The 17,481-nt window shown below is 34.0% G+C and overlaps 1 long non-coding RNA gene and 2 pseudogenes across 1 annotated transcript; 1 reads left to right on the forward strand and 2 right to left on the reverse strand.

Annotated features, from left to right (window-relative positions):
* Positions 1-2,351: 2,351 nt before the first annotated feature.
* LOC146922485 (uncharacterized) lies at positions 2,352-3,183 on the reverse strand (annotated as a pseudogene).
* Positions 3,184-7,495: 4,312 nt separating this feature from the next.
* On the forward strand, positions 7,496-8,720 carry LOC146922486 (uncharacterized). Its single transcript, XR_015012482.1, has 3 exons — positions 7,496-7,649; positions 7,755-8,574; positions 8,706-8,720. It is a non-coding gene; the product is annotated as an uncharacterized LOC146922486 (long non-coding RNA).
* A 2,114-nt stretch (positions 8,721-10,834) lies between these two features.
* Positions 10,835-15,381, reverse strand: LOC146922487 (uncharacterized; annotated as a pseudogene).
* Positions 15,382-17,481: the final 2,100 nt, after the last annotated feature.

Genomic DNA, 17,481 nt, shown 5'->3' on the forward strand with positions numbered 1-17,481 from the left:
CTTATTTGCAAAAACGTTTAGACACCAACTTTTAAAACGAAAATCCCAATTTTCATCTACCCAACCCCAAAACTCGGTTCTAATCATTGTACTATGAAAGATTCTAAGGTCCGAACATTGTTTTCTACATCAATTCAACAGGTTTCCATCATCTAATCAACAATTTCTCTCTAAATCGTAATTCTCAAAATCCCACAAACTCTACCTACAACATGTTAAATCTAATTATCGTGGATTATAGACTTAAAATTACCGAATGTTAGTCTCACCCTTACCTTAGAAAGTAGAAATCGCAGCCTCTAGGTCTTCTCCTCTTCTCTTGACTTTTCTCCCTTTTTCACCAAAAACTGATCATACGTTTGTAAAACTTTTCTAAACCTAACTTCTCTTATTTATAACCCCTCATCTAATTTATCTTATTTCTACCACTAGACTCTCCAAATTCACAAAACAACCCCTCAACTTAATATTTATTTTATTTTCAAATCTTATTTTATTAAATAATAAAATAAGTCATAACATCTCACATAAATCATATAAATCACATAAAGCTCATATAAATCACGCCAATCATATAAATATATTCTAAAACACATTAAAATAATTAAATAATCGAAACGGGCGTTACATGTATGTATGTGAACTATTAGCAGAGGGATTACTTGATGGACAAGTATCGATGGAAAATAATCCCGCTTAGTGGTGATGGATGATGAAGAAGTGGGATAAAGTAATATATGTTCATGGAACGACATGTCTAAAGATATGAATTTCTCTAGTGTGAATATCTAACAAAACAAAACCTTTAAAACCAATGGAATAGCCTAGAAACATAGACTTTACGGCTCTAGCAGCTAGTTTAGTTCTATGAGAATGAAGGGAAGTAGAGTAACACAAAGAGCCAAAAACTTTGAATGAATCAATGTCGGTACTTTATTATGAAGAAGTTGATAAGGTGATTTGTTATGAAGTGTAGGAGAAGTGACTCTATTTATAATGAAAGTGGCATGTAAGAGAGCATAAGATCAATAAGAAGTAGGAAGCTAAGATTGATAAAGAAGTGCTCTACCTACATTGAGAATATGCTTACGTTCTCTTTCAACCTTACCATTTTGTTGAGGAGTTTCAACACAAGATTTATGATGCTAGATACCATTAAAAGCATAAAAGGAATTGAGAAAAACTCGGGGCCATTATCACTTATGACAGCCTTAGGAGTGATATGATACCGATTCTCAATAAGAGTAATGAAATTTTTAACATGTTGTGAGACTTCGGATTTACTTTCAAGCAAAACAATCCAGACAAATCTACTATAATTATCAAGGATAGTAAGAAAGTATTTGTGATTGTGAACATATGTAATGGACAAAGGGCCCCAAATGTCAAAGTGTAATAGTTCAAACTTGCTAGAAGCTAAATCGATAGACTATTTGTGAAGGGTAATTGTTTTTGTTTTGCAAAGTGACATATATCACATGCAACTTTATGATCAAAGGTTAATGAAGGATAAAGTTTGGACATATGAGACAATCTCTTATGAGAAACATGACCTAACCTAAAATGCCATAGTGCGAAGATGGAATAATGAGATTTTTATTGGTGGAAACATGATTGACGAGAGAAAGTATTGTGTAAAGGAAAAGTTGAAAAATCTAATACTAATCTATAGAGACTTTCAACCTGATCACCCAAACCAATCATCTTTTGGGAGTGAAGATCCCGTAACAAATACTTGTTATCATGAAAAGTGGCAAATAAGGATGGGAATAGGCTAGGCCGAGCTAGGCTTTGTAAGGCCCGAGCTCGGCTCGCCAATTTTTTTCAAGGCCTTTGAGCCTCGCGGCCCGTCATAGGCTTACTTTTTGGCCTCGAGTCCGGCCTTCGAAAGCCCGATACGGCCTCGCTAGCTCGTTTAAAAGCCTATTTCATATGAACACATTTAAATCGGCAATGTGATCTAAGTGTAAATAGACTAGCAAAGTAATATATCAATTAGATTAAACTCTCTTTTGATAATCAACATGAGTTTTTAGGGAATTTGACTATATATTGGATCATATTTCAATTTTAGTTTATAATAATACATTTAAATATGCAAAAAATTAATTTATACTAATAAGCTTAAATTACCGAAAAAGTTAACACATTTTTATTTTAATTCAAAGTACAAAATATAATATAATAATAAATAATATTATTCATATTTACTTAAATAGGCCGGCCTAATAGGCCTAAGAGGCTTTTTGAATGACCTCGTGGCCTGGCCTATTAAGCTAAATAGGCTTTTCAAAAAGCATAGGCATTCTCTATTTAAGAAAAAGTCCGGCCTCGGCTCGGCTCGTCGTAGGCTAGGTCGTAGGCCCCGTAGGCCGGCTCGACCTATTCCCATCCCTAGTGGCAAAGCTTTGTAATGAGATGCATAGCTTAGAAATGGAAATCAAGTTGAGGTTAAATGAAGGTGAATATAGAACATTGTCAAGATAAAAATGAGGTGTGAAGTGTATGGTGCCAACATATTCAACTAAAACAGATGAGCCATTAGGTAAATTGACAGGTTTAGGTGTAATTTTATGAAATGAAGTGAACCAATGTGGGGAGGACACAATGTGCTCATTAGCACCAGAATCCAACAACCAAATATCAGATTTTGAAGATATAGGATAAGAAAAAATGGAAGAAGATATACTCGAATGAATGGTGGAGATGGAACTTGAAACAGGTGAAGTATGAACATGATTAGCACTAGCATGAGGTGAAACTACGGATGGTGCAGAAGCAAATTCACTTGTTGAAACAAGCTAAGCAGTTGATCATACTTCTCCTAAGAAATGCTAGAATTAGGAGATGAAGAAGCATCATTCCAACTTCTGATTGAGCCTCAATTTCATCGCACTACTTGAGGCATTTACGTAAGATCTATACTTCGAAAGTTTGGTTTTGGATGTCCATGCTTCGATAACAATACTCAATAGTATGATTGTTCTTCCCATAAAAAGAACAATGTCTAGGTGGCTTGAATACATTAAAGTAACCTCTACCCCTCCCTTGAGGCTTGTGTGAATCAACAACATTAATAATTGATAAAGGTTCATCAATTGAGGAAGATAATGAATGATTGTTACTTTCCTCTTGAACAACCAAAGAGTAAAAATTATTGATAGAAGGAAGTGGATCAAGCATAAGCACTTGAGTCTTAATAACGTTGAATTGATTATTTAAACCAGTTAGAAACTCGGATAACTTGATCTTCAAGCCCGAAATTACGAGCTTCTCTCATTGGACGGTGTGAATTCAACTCTTCCCAAAGAGTTTCCAATTCGGTGAAGTAATCCAAAACTCGATTTTGAACCTTGCTTCAAATTGTTGATCTTGGAACGAAGCGTAGCAATGCAAATACGATCTACTTTGGAAAAGCGTTCTTTGAGATCTAACCATGCATCAATGGCGTTTTCATGAAAAACCGAGTTTGTGCGATTTAAGAAGTAACCGAATTGATAATCCATGATTGAATTAGGTGATTGCAACGTTCCTAGGCATTGCGATTCAAATCATCTTCATCTGGAATTTCCATGGATCCATCAATGAACTTTAATTTGGTCTTCGCGCCAAAAGCTCGAAGCGTGGAACGACTCAATGCTTAGAACCATCCAAAGGAGGAGCAACAAGGACTGAATTCTGTCCTTCACTAGGATGAACGTAAAACCGATTCGGTATCGTGTTGATTTTGACGAGGCATGATGAAATGCGAAGCAAACAACGAAAAAGAAGGGAAGAAAAATTGCAAAAGTATGATGCAACAACAAAAAGAAATTCACGAACAAGGAAGAAAACAGCGATGAATCAAAATGAAAACGCGAAGTTTTCTCGCAAAAACGAATAAGTTCCACGAAGATGAGGAAATGGATCGTAACTAACTTTTGTAACAAACTTCCACCATGGAAATGAGAGAAAAGGCTCTAGATACGATGTTATGGAAAACAAAGAGTGAAAAGGATCTCATTTCTCATAGATGTGAATTTATGTACATGAGGTATTTATAAGCAAAATGAAGATTACACTTAGCCTAATCACATGCTAATGAACAAGATTAAACTAACTAAATCTAGTTAACTTGTATCTCAAGTAAACTAGGAGCCATGACTTTATTATGCTCTTCTTTCTCTAATACATCAATCGGCAGTGTTACTTTGTTTTGTTTCCTTTGTTATCATATTCAAAACATAAGATATAAAGTGACAAGTGGAAGACATGAACCCAATAGGAGAAACAAGGAACCCGTTAATTTATTTTAACGCCGCTGTATTTGCAGAGTTTGAACTTGAACTTGAGACATCTGATTGATCTTAAAAAGACACGTTTAATGTTATTAAGTGTTACTTGTTCCCTTCCTCTAATCTACTTTTGTTTCTCCCATTCTATTATATATGTTGAAAAAAGGTTGTGAGATGCGCAGATCATGGGATTTAAATTAAAAATACGGAGTGAAAAAATTCATTTGATACCCTTTTGAATCTTGATTTTGTTTCTTAACTTTTATATTAGCGGTGCAGCTTCGCTTGCCTTCTACTTATGCGTAATTTAATATATGTATATAAAAACTGTTTTTTTTTTTTTAATTTTTTTTTCATTGTTTGTACTTTTGAGCATAAAAGGCAAATATGCCAACCATATTTGATGGTGGAACAAGAAACATTAGTTTGTCAAATATATATTTGACATGATTCACGGCTCTACGAATTTGTCAATATCTCTCTCTGTCAAAAGACACAGTTTTCATTCTTTTTCTAAGTGTTGGCCCATTGCTGTAAGAGATTTGCACACCTAATTAAGTCGAAGTATAATGTGACAATAATATGTAAGACGGGGCGAATGTTACCTTAACTAATAAAACATCTCAATCTCAAAACCCTGTGAGGTTCCTATTGAAGGGGACAACCTACCCCAACTAAATTTTTATTTTTTATTCGTACCTTAACTATTTGTTTTATTATAATAATAAGTATCTACTTCTTTCCTTCAAAAAAAAAAGTATCTACTTCTTAACATTTTCCATTAAAAGTCCACGATTATTTTGTTTTTGAAAGAATTAAAAGTCCACAATTATGTTGCCCAAAATTTTGCAGTATAACACCATATTTTACCTCACCCGGAAAAGGAAGCCAATTACCAAACAATTAATAAAGTTACAATTATGTTGTCTAAGATTTCGGAATATGCCACCATCTTTTATCTTCACCTAAAAATGAGAGACTATACGATTACTATAAAAAAAAAAAGACTACTATATATTATCTTCAATTGAAACCATGTATTTTTGACAAAAAAAAACATATATTATACGCCCATTATCCAGCATATCTCATGCTATTCCAAACTCTCGTGTACCCATTCCTTCAAGGTTTCACAAGAAAAATCATAATATTATCTCCATGTAGTAGTGTAGTTCTAGTCAAAGTATGCTAGGTCTGTAAGTAGAAAAAATACGTAGAGGGAGGGATATCCTTAAGAGGTTTTTTTGTTTGTTTTATTTTAGATACACCAAAATAATAGCATGAGATTGAACCAGTGATGATGATTTGAATAATTTGTGTTTGATCAAGATTGAAAACTTCAACTACACGGAAGGTTGCTTAAAAATATCCAAATCGATGCCGCGATCAAACATTGTTGACATGCCGACTTTCATGAATAAACTTATTATTGATGATGACATGATTGAATTGGATAAGACACAGTGATCTACTATGGATGTTGACTAACGAACATAGAGGTGATAAGATCATGGAGTATGTTCTTTCCATTAACTGTAGTTTATTGTTCTTATATGGTTTCGGTGGTACGGAGAAAACATTTATCAAGGAAACACAGTCTACCGCTTTTAGATCTAAAAGGTTATCTGTTTTGAATGCTTTTTTCAACGGAATTTCAACTTTATTATTACCGGGTGGAAGAATTCCACACTTAGTGCTTATACGTTGTCAAGCGAATTTTTGGGATGAGGCACAAATGATACACCGATATTGTTTTGAAGTAGTTGACTGATCAAATGTTTGACATCATGGAAAAACTATATCCCCGCAATAAGTATAATCCGGTTCGTGAAATATCCTTGCACTATTATAGACACATATTACATTAATCATTAAATATCAAGACATCGTATTGCTGTTTATTTCAATTAATTTATTCATTCTATGAGAAAATTGTATTGTGTTGAGGCTTACTATGAATATGAGATTGGGGGCATCTTGCATACTAGAAAAGTAAGAGGAAATTGCAAATTTTGAAAAAAAAACCGTACTAGAAGAATCACTTTCCAACCAAATTATATGCCAATTATGCTGTGCAGCAAATTTCATTGCTAAAATCAAATCAGTAAGTTCCTCCTTAAAAATAGAAACACCCCCAAGTTACTAGCAAAACAGCCCAAAAAGGTTATAGTCACGAAAAAATTCCTCCACAAGATGCATTCAAATTAATAACAGAACCATCTGTATTACCTTTTAACCAATTAATGGTAGGAGGCTTCCAAATAATAGGAATAATATCCTTAAAGCGTCGATAAGAAGGAGAGATCATAAAATTTTCCAGCACATCATCATAATGCGGTAAACAATTACTTGTAGAAACAGCTCTAGACAAAGCAACCATGGAAGAAATTTTAGCCTTTGTAGAATGAAGGGAAAATGTATCGAAACTATACCTCAAAGCATTCCTTGCTAGCCAAATAGTGTGCATCGTATGGACAATTGCAGGCACAAATACATCATGCATCTGAGAACTGCAAATCAATGGAATACACTCCAAAAGGGATGCCACCGAATCCTAAGAAATGATGCAGTTTTATCCTTGAAACTAGAAGGTTTTAAAAGATTAGGGTCGAGCTCTCTCTTTTAAATAAAACCATAGGATAGTAAATATAGTTTTATGAAAGACGATGTTATATTCTCACATATAAATAGAATAGATATTTACCTATGTGTTATAAGGAAATTCATGGGTCTCAGAAAACCTATTGTCTCACACTCACCGACTTAAGTGTCGGAGCACGTGCAGACACACCACCCCCATTCGTCGGAAGAAGGTCAAGGGCACAATAGAGAAGACTACAACTACTCACAAAGTTTCCTGCTCAAAGGCCATTCAACGCCGTCAAGCCAATATCCGAGAACCGACATGACCAAAATATGATTATTAATTCTTCTCAACCAAAAAAGTCAATTTATTGTAATTTTAGTTTATAAATAAATGTGTTATCACCTCTTGGTTCATTATTTCAACAGGTTTTTTTTCATAGTTCATTATTATTATTATTTCGTTTTTGAGACTTTGTTCCTTCTCTCTCATTTAAAGTTAAAATAAAAAATAAAAAACAATCTTTAAGTGAGCTAATAGATAAACACGACACATTAATCTATCGTAGAGACATTTAACAATAATTTCAATTTAATAAATGGATTTTGAAACACTTAAGTGATTAAAAAACTATTTAGTTGATGTTACCAAATCCTTAGATTTTACTTATAAAGTGGTTCATCAAATTTTCATATATTAAATATAAAGGCAGAAAAATATGGCTCAAATTCATAAATTTGTTTATACTTTGATAATGTTTCTTTCTCTTTATATCATGGTAACCAATGGCAGTAAGTAATTCTTGAAATAATTTTATCATTTTCTTCCTTATGTTAGACACAACGTTACATATTCTTTTAATATCATTATGTTATTATTATTATTTGACTTTGCAGTGGTAAATACCAACGCATATATTCATAGATGCATACATCAAGATAATTGTCCAAGATATATGTGTGAAATTTCTGTGCTTCCGGAGTGCATTAATGGTTTTTGTACATGCGTGTAACTGCAAATTTTTTACTTTAATAATTTCCCTCGCACTTTAATTTATGTTTCTTTTAGCTCTAAATTTCTATCACAAAATCAAAAATGTATTATATATTCTAATAACTTAGTTATAAGATTATAATATATTTTATGTAATAATGTTGGTACCATAATAATTTTCCTTCCACTTTTATTATGTTTCTCTTACAAGTTTGTTGTTTAGTTGCGCTGCACTTTTAGTATTGTACATATAAGATAACAGTTCATCCTACGTTATTTTTACCATATATTTTTAGTCATTTTAGTAGTGATTTGAGTCAATATAGAAGAGTTTTAGAGAATTTGTTCATGGTTTAAGGGTCATTTTGTAATGTTTTCATAGAGTCATGTAATTCTAGCTCTTTCCTAAAGCAAGCAATTCTTAGGTGTTTTGTAAGTATTCTATTGAAAAATTCTATAATTCGGCAAAGTAAAACAGTCATGAAGAATTGGGAAGACATGAAATGAAGATTCAATACAAATTTGGTAACAAACTACCTCTATCATTCGTAGCAAAAATTTTCATAACCAAGGAAAAATTCATCCATATTCCACAATCAATATAATATCAGGTCTTTGTTTCTCCTTGTATTCCAAAATATGCACCTTGTTTAAAATACTTGGATGTTCCAACTATTGATGAAGTCACATATTTACTCCCACTTGCAGATAGTATATTATTAGGTGTGTTCTTACTCTTCTCTTGATATTTTTTCTTCCTATTGTCGTAAGTTGAAATATAGAATCTACAATGTTTTTCTTCTCCTCCCTATATAGGTTCTCATCAATGTGCTGCTCATTTGAAATTCTTGCAGACAATTCTTCATCCATTTTATTTTGTGCGTCTTCATTTTCTTCTAAATTAGCCCATGACTCATAAAAATTTCATATCTTTTTGTATCCTCATCATCATCTAGTTTAGCAAAATAACAATTGAATTTTCAATAGTAAAGACAATGCATAATATATTTGAATCCCAATCTTGTATATATTATGCACCGTTCTTACCAATCGAGTTATGCTCACGGAGATATTTATTTAAAATAACTAATGTCAACAATTGGTAGAGTCTTGAATTTAGTTAATTACCCTTGATTTTTTTTATGGGATTGACTCTATTATATATGTATTATGTAATATTTTTATCAATCCGAACTAATCTCGCAAACATAATGACCGATTTAAATTACTCGGTAATCATTTCCTCAAAAAATAAAAAATAAACATACTCAACAATCATTCTCTCTTGCTACCTTCCAAATGATTCACAATAATATGCTTCGGAGAAAAACCGATATTTGAACATTATTTGACAAGTTTATTTGTGGTATTGATTGTATGCAAAATTGAAAGGATAATGGTGATCGGTCAAGTTGACGAGTCTATGGTAATGATGGGCCACAAGATCGGTTTAAGGTGACTACCGCTAAAGTCACTACAAGAAAATCAGTGATTTGCTACAAAATTAATAGTAGCTAAATCGTAGTTAATTTCTAGTAAAACTCATTTAGCTACTGTTTTGTTGGGAATTAGTTGCCATATCGGCCGTAGCATGGATTGGGCGGCAAATTGTCTAGGAAAATATTTCCTAGCTAATTGGTAACTAATAAAAATAAAATCCTAGCGACTTTCAAACTAATTTGTAGCAATATAGTGTTCAAAAGTTTATGATTCGCAACTATTTCGCTAGGATATTGCTTAGATAGTTTCCTAATAAATTCCTAGCTACATGATCCTAGAAATTTCGTAGTAAACTTCAAGCATTTTAGTTTTTTTATTTTTAATAAATTACAGCGTGTCTTTCCAATAAATTTTTTTTTTTATATTTGTAATCAAAATTTATTACGCTAGATTAAACAAAAGTAATCACATCAAATATATTTTAGAGGTTTCTTTATTGTGGATGATTATAAAAACTAATCACATCAAATATAATCTCAAAACTATATATCTTTAGCATTCATTAAAAGAGCCATCAAGCAGTTTCATAGTATCATTACAAAACCAAAACAACATAAACAACAATCTCATATTCAGATGAACTAGGGACACATTTTTACAACTTTTAAGTACTGATCCATAGGTCTAGTATAATATTTCAAATACATATATATCTTATTGTTTTTGGGATAGACTTCAACCTTCATTTTTTTCCAAGAGACCTGAAAATGGAGCATAATTAAAGTGAGAACACAATATAAAACACAATGTGGCATGACTATATAAACATATATTTTGTGCAATGGGACCCTATAAAACAAACCACACACGTGGCATACACATAGAAAAAAACCGCATAATACAATAAGATAGATGGTTAATCAACATACCCTTCCTACTCGTAGAACCTTGGTATCAATCTCAATCTCCTCCTACCATTACATAAGCCATAGGGAATTAAACAAAAAAAGAACCATGTTTGTGATATCTTCATCGTACAAATTTAATACAAAAAACCAGAAAAGAATATCCTATTCCTTTAGTTATCAATTTGATATCACAGATAACAATAATATAGCATGTAAAAAATTGAGAGGAGTAGTATTACTCATACTTTCGATAGTTAATCGCTTATAATTATTCACTTTCGTTATTTTAGTGAATGATACATTACTCGTAAGCTTAGTGGGGCATTAAGATAGTGTAGTCTCGTGTAGATACTATGTATAAGAAGTTTCAATGAATGATACATGGACTCGGTAAAACATCCATTCTCTCAATTATGTTCGCCTTCACACTTCCTCATTCTCATATTCAATTAGCAAGTGGTGATAAACATCATAGAAACATCATAAACCAAAGTCATCACAAATATGCTAAGCTAATACAAAATCACCCCGACAATTATTTACAGTAACATCGGTAAATATTACATTCAAGATAGATGCTTAAACCTGCAGAATCACAATAAGGTCACTTGGAAAACAGATTGGAAAATAGTATGTTACCTAGCATCCATGTGATCTTCGCCGAGTTCACCTTGCATTGGTGCTTTGTGCATGGATTGAATCGGTGATATGATTGGCTCCAATAATGGCATCAACTCGTGATTGTACAAAAGAACTCGGTGCTTTATCTACGGCTTTTCTTGATAGCTTCTTCGATGTAGCTAAGATGTTGGAAGGACCAAGAACTGCAGATGAAGCCGACACGAACCCACCAAGGTCTAAGCCGCGACCCACAAAAGTCTCGTCTCGTCTTATGGTGACTAAATGTGTCCGCCCACAAGTTAGAATCAACTCACGGATGAGTGGAAAAATCATCTCCATACTTTTCCAAAGATGGCAGTTGTCATATGTCTCCCCGAAAAATATATTTCGGATATAGTGATTAATGTAACCTATGTTCATATTACACAATAACTTTTTAAAATTTATAGTAACTTACAATAAACTTCTTTGAGCGTTGAGAGACATATTCTCCATCTTTTTTTCTTATGAACACGATCATACACATCTCTCTACTACACTTCATGATTTAACTCCTTCTCCTATAACACATTTATTAGAATATAATAAATATCGATGCGTGTGTATATAAAAATGTTACTAACTTACCTTTCTTATTTTGTGTTCACCAAAGTTTATAGAGCCTCCCGTGTGCAACACTCGCATCGTGTAAGGCAGCTCTATTACAACGATTTGCATCGGACTTCTTCTTCCACTCTGGTTTCAACCAAATGTCGACCAAGCCATCCCATACTTCGCCTTCATTCCTTTGGGTGCATGACCCTTGGTGTCAACCAAATTCACCGAGTTAACTTCTCGTAAGGCCATTTTTCTTGCATTTTTTAAATGATCGGGGTAGCGGTCCATGCATGTTCTTTCCCACACGGTTCTTGACATATTACAATCATAATCCGATGTAAACTTATATTTACCCCGTACCATTATAATACAACTATAAATAAACTTTCCTAAAAATAAATTATACAAGGCTAGAAAACATAAATACCGTTAGATCCAATATGAGGTGGTGTTTTAAGTAATTAGTAGGTAGTTAATTAGGTTTAAGTAGATTATTAGTAAGTGGCCCGTTAGGATTAAATAATAAGAGGCCCATTAGAGTTAAATACTAGATACTAGAATGTTCTCTTTATTTGTATATAAAAGGGGAATTCTTAGGAGTTCTAGGATCCGACGATTGAGTTTTTATGTTCAAGGCCGAGTAGGATTCCTCTCTCGAGTTGTGTCGGAGCTTTGCTGCGGGGAGAAGTTAGAGAATCTCTCTTCTACTATTTTACTATTTTCGTTCGTATCAATAAAACCACCCTAGTTTCTTTATTCACTATTTGTTTCTTCTTTTGCCTTATCGTTAGTTCATTGGTAGGATCCTTGAGGTTCCTATCAAATTGGTCCGACCTACCGGATCTTTACATCCACTGTCTTTCCTTTTTTGTCACCCAAAGAATCAAAACCAAATCGAAACCTAAGCCTACACACAAACCCTTTCCATTTGACTAGTAAGCCATATCCAGAAAATTTGACATAACCGAATACCTATTTTTTTCTCAAACAAAGAATCGAACCCCCGCCTTCCTCAAACCACAAAACTAAAAACCTATCTTTTCTCTCCCTAAATTTTATTCAAAACCAAATCGGCCATATCTAGGAATTTTAAATAACTAAATCCTTATATTTCGAAACAACAGAATCCCTATTTTTCTCATCAATATTAACAACCCCAAATATATCCGAACCGCTCCTATTATCCCTCCCCTATATTTTTTTTAAGATTTCTTTCCAAAATAACAACCCTTCTTATCTTTCCTCAAAAATCACAACTCATCGCAATACTTTTTTTTAAGGAAAACAAAACAATTGTATGCCCCAAACAAAACAACATTATGTACACCCTAAACAAAACAGTACCAATTTCGAAACGATTGTTCGAGATGGAATTATCGTACAATTTTGTGAATGAAGGGCTGCCGAGAATTTGTGGGTAAAAACCCCTTTGGGTGGATCATCGATGCAATTGTTTTTCCTTAGGGAAAAAATTCATTCAACCGATAAGATGCAATGGGCATTCATGAGGATGGAAGGTGAAGTAATGCTATGGTTTCAATCTTGGTGTCTAGAGAACCTAGACGCAAATTGGGAAACATTTACTATAGCTTTGATGGAGAGATTTAGGTCTCGAAGAAGACATTGATGCCGGGAAATCCAGAACAGAATTTAGAGTTTTGACGACAACACCGGATAAGGAGAACGAAGAATCAAAGAGTCACTCACCATCGTAGAACCCAAATAATCATGAGTTTAAGGATCAAAGAGAGGAAGTGAAGATCTCGACGTTGGTGGTTTAGGAAACTTGTTTGATCAAGAACATACACCAGCTCTTAAGTATGGAAATCCATAATTGGGAGTCACAGGAGAGCGAGAAAACACAAAATTTGTTCGCCCATTTGCCCGTTCTACAACCACCGCACACCACTCCACCTTCTTTGGTACCACCACCGAAACCGCCGGACGATTATTTGCGAGTTGTGTCCCCACCATCACTACCACCACTAGATGCAAGTTTGAGGGTGGAGCCTCCTCCACAGCCCACGAACAACGATCAAAAGTGAACCTACGGCGAAGGGATCGTCTTCCGCAAAGTCGAAATACGTGCACACCACACAACGCGTTGATATCATGATGTTAGTTGGGAATATTACCCGAAGAAGGAAAGAAAACAAAGGACAATTGAGATAAGAAAGCTAACTCAAAGGGAGACATTGCGGAAAGTGGACGTACATAATTTTGTAGACGGCGCCATCGGTTTAATAAAACTCCAACGACTTGCTTGGGATGGGTCAAAGTTTGCAAAATTGTGGTCTATGCACATATGGGCTGAGTTTCCTTTTCCAAAACCGCCGGACAACAATCTATTGTTTGAAACTAGTTCATCAAAGTCCCAATGGGATCCGGGCGGAAAAAGCTACATGGGAGGAAGAAGTCGATTTAAGGTGTCAAGTTCCTAAGCTCGACTTGAGGACAAGTCCGTTTTTCAAGACGGTGGCGTTGTTAGGATCCAATATGAGGTGGTGTTTTAAGTAATTAGTAGGTAGTTAATTAGGTTTAAGTAGATTATTAGTAAGTGGCCCGTTAGGATTAAATAATAAGAGGCCTATTAGAGTTAAATACTAGATACTAGAATGTTCTCTTTATTTGTATATAAAAGGGGAATTCTTAGGAGTTCTAGGATTCGACAGATTGAGTTTTTATGTTCGGGGCCGCAGTAGGATTCCTCTCGAGTTGTGTCGGAGCTTTGCTCGGGAGAAGTTAGAGAATCTCTCTTCTACTATTTTACTATTTTCGTTCGTATCAATAAAACCACCCTAGTTTCTTTATTCACTATTTGTTTCTTCTTTTGCCTTATCGTTAGTTCATTGGTAGGATCCTTGAGGTTCCTATCAAATACTTACAAGAAATTCCTTAAATAACTCATCTTTCATTTCACTTGGATAATCTTTCCACTTCTCACTGGAGTAGGCATTCTCGTGATCACCCTAGATATAATATCACGGTCACATTGGGGAACAAACCTCCTCCCCGCAAGTGGGAAACAAGTTTGTAAAATATCAAGTGTTAATATCAGCTTTTATCTTTCACTTTCCATAAAGCACTTAAAACTAAAACTCGTTAATGTCATGTGGTACATTAACTTGAAATAATGTACCAAAGTATAAATTCACAATGTAATGATAAACCGAAAGTATAAATTCACAATAAATTGTAGAACTCATGAGCATCTTACGGGTTAGAGACCGCCTCAACGTATATAACTTTTCTCCTATCATGAGATCCTTCGATTGAAGGTACCGAAGTTGAGTTGTTAGTTGGTGGATCGGTAGACCGTGGGAAAGAACCCAAAGTAGCGTTGTTCATCTTCTCACCGTTAGAAACGCCTAAACTTCCCGCCGTACCTTTTGTTGCATTTTTTGTATCAGTTCCTTGCATTTCGAAATGAAAACAATTATATCGCATGGAAATGCCGTGTAGAAATCATATCATTCGCTTGTTTATCAACAATAAAAATTGGGAAACAAGATGAAAGAAATTACTTCAATACCTTTTCTTGAATCATTTGTATCGGTTTCTTGTTGATTTTGTTTCTCCCAAATAAGATGCATCCCTTCATTTTCACTATCATTATATGCATAACATTCATCGAATTATAGAAATCACTATAGAAATCGAATTATTTTAAGCATAATTAGGAAATCCAAAATTAAGAATAGTACTTATGGAAAAAGCATATACAATCAAGAATGATTGTATGAACAGTACCCATGTTCATACAAATGTTTCCCTACCTAAAATGAATTCTCCCTATCACGGTTCTTACACTTAGAACATGGACAAAAATACGACCCAATGAGTCAACAACTCCCGAGTGTCTTTTAGCAACCTTAATGAAATCATCAACTCCATTCTTAAATTCTTCGGTTACTTGGCCATTACGGTCCTTTCTTCGCATCATCCAACTTCGATCGGGTTTCATAATTACAAAGAGAATCAGATCTAATGTGATTATGGGATAACAATCAAGATCATTTGGCTAAACATTCCAGATAAAACGTGCATAACCAATTAAGCATCCTTAAGAGAATATTTACGGAATAAACGTCATACCAGTTCTTGCCGAAGCTTTTTATTTTGCTCAATAACGAATTCCTCTCCTCGGTTACCTTTGAAATTAGTGTTCTTGCTCGAAATAATAAAAAATTCAAATTGAGCACCAATTTTATGGAAAATCGTAACAAATCCAGGTTTTCTAGAACCTATACTTTTGTCGGCAATTTTGTATTATGTCAATCGGTACCTTTTTGTAAAGACACCGAAGTGCGGGGACAAGCAAAATTTGTGGTTCTCTCGCCTTATCCCTGCATTGACAGGTTTTCTACTCTAATATCATAACTTAAGTAGAACAATCATCACCCATGAATCAAGTATACAAAGTGATTATTTGGATCGTATTAGAGGTTGTAGTTTACCTAGCTAGTTAGGAATGTAAACAAATTATATATGTACAGAGATATAGCCAGGATTCTCTCACTCAAAGAGATACAAGGGGTTCTGCTGCGAACTCAAATAAGGAATCGGACTATCAAAATCGAAATTGACGCAGATGGCAAAGCATTCATTGTGCATCATAAGTTCATAACCAATGTTGAACATGTATTTTATATTGACAGCCACATAGCAATGTTTACATTAAAAACACCAATCTTAAAATCTGGACTTCCAAATAAGAAAGTTTCTTTGTTAGCCGTTATGAAATAAACCAAACAGTATTATTTAATAGTAGTAACCAAGCAAGTTCTTTTGACCATTTGGCATAGTGTCTTGCTTACACGTTATATTGTTGAAGATAATATATAAATATGATAGAGTTATGAGCGTAGAAAATGACATTGACTACTAGTTAAATAGTTGAAAATATGCATAACTACTTAGAGTAAGTTTATATGGTTATATTGAATTTAATACTTTTCTCGCTAAGAAATGGAACTAATAACACACATTATAAGCTATAGCAGCGTTGTATAAACTATTATAAGCTATAATCTAATGCTTATGTAAAAGCCATAAGCCGCTATCATAAGCTATAATCTAATGGTTATGTATAAACTATTTCTATGACAAACATTATGTACTTATCTGATACTTATACAATCATCATAACATATCATATTTACACAAGCCGCTTATCGATTATGCTCAAAAATCCTTCGAATCAATCAAATCATGTATACACAAAAATCAATTCAAGCTACATCAAATACATCAAATCATTCTACGTCAATTCATTCTACCGATTCAAGTTGATAAAATCAAAAATCAAAACCTGAAAAGTTTGCTTGAAATTAAGATAAATAGAGACGAGAGGAGCTAAATACCGTAGAATTGTGAAATTTAGAATTGAAAGAGGAGTTTCCGGCGTGGATTACAGTGAGTTTCCGCGGAATCGAATACCGATCCACAAAGGCGTAATCGATTTGGATCGATATGAGATTTTGGTGAATGAGGAGTTTCCGGCGGTGGTGATGGTGAGTTTCCGGCGGTGTGTTTCCGCCGATGGTGAAAGGTTCCGGCGGTGGTGAGATCGTGAAGGTGAGAGAGAGAACCGAGAGAGATCGTGAATGAGAGTGAAACTGAATGAGAGAGAAAGTGACCGAAGAAAGAGAAAGTGAATCTGAAAAAATAATAAAAATTAGTTAAAAAATAATAAAAAAATAAAATGAAATGAAATTTGGTTAAAAAATAATAAAAATTAAATGGTCAGGGTCAAATGGTAGCTAAGAGATTTATTATTAACTACCAATACATTTTATAGCAAGTTTTGGGTAGCAAATCTTGTTTTTTCTTGTAGTGAGTAAGGAGCGTCTACAAACTCCGATGACTCAAACCTTTCACCATCATTCCGTGCATCATTTTGCTTTCAAGAGTCTTGCGCATTTTCTGCACAAACTTCATTCCGATTCTAAACCCGAGCTTCTATAGGGATTGTCATGTTATGCTCCACATTTTGATAATGTTGGTTATCATGTTCTTCAGTGCTCTTCATATTGTTTCCCTGCCCATTTTCATTTTTTTTCAG

The sequence above is a fragment of the Medicago sativa genome, chromosome 5 (genome assembly GCF_051527215.1).
Source record: "Medicago sativa cultivar Bolivia chromosome 5, Bolivia_mono, whole genome shotgun sequence".
In the NCBI taxonomy this organism is placed as follows: domain Eukaryota; kingdom Viridiplantae; phylum Streptophyta; class Magnoliopsida; order Fabales; family Fabaceae; genus Medicago; species Medicago sativa.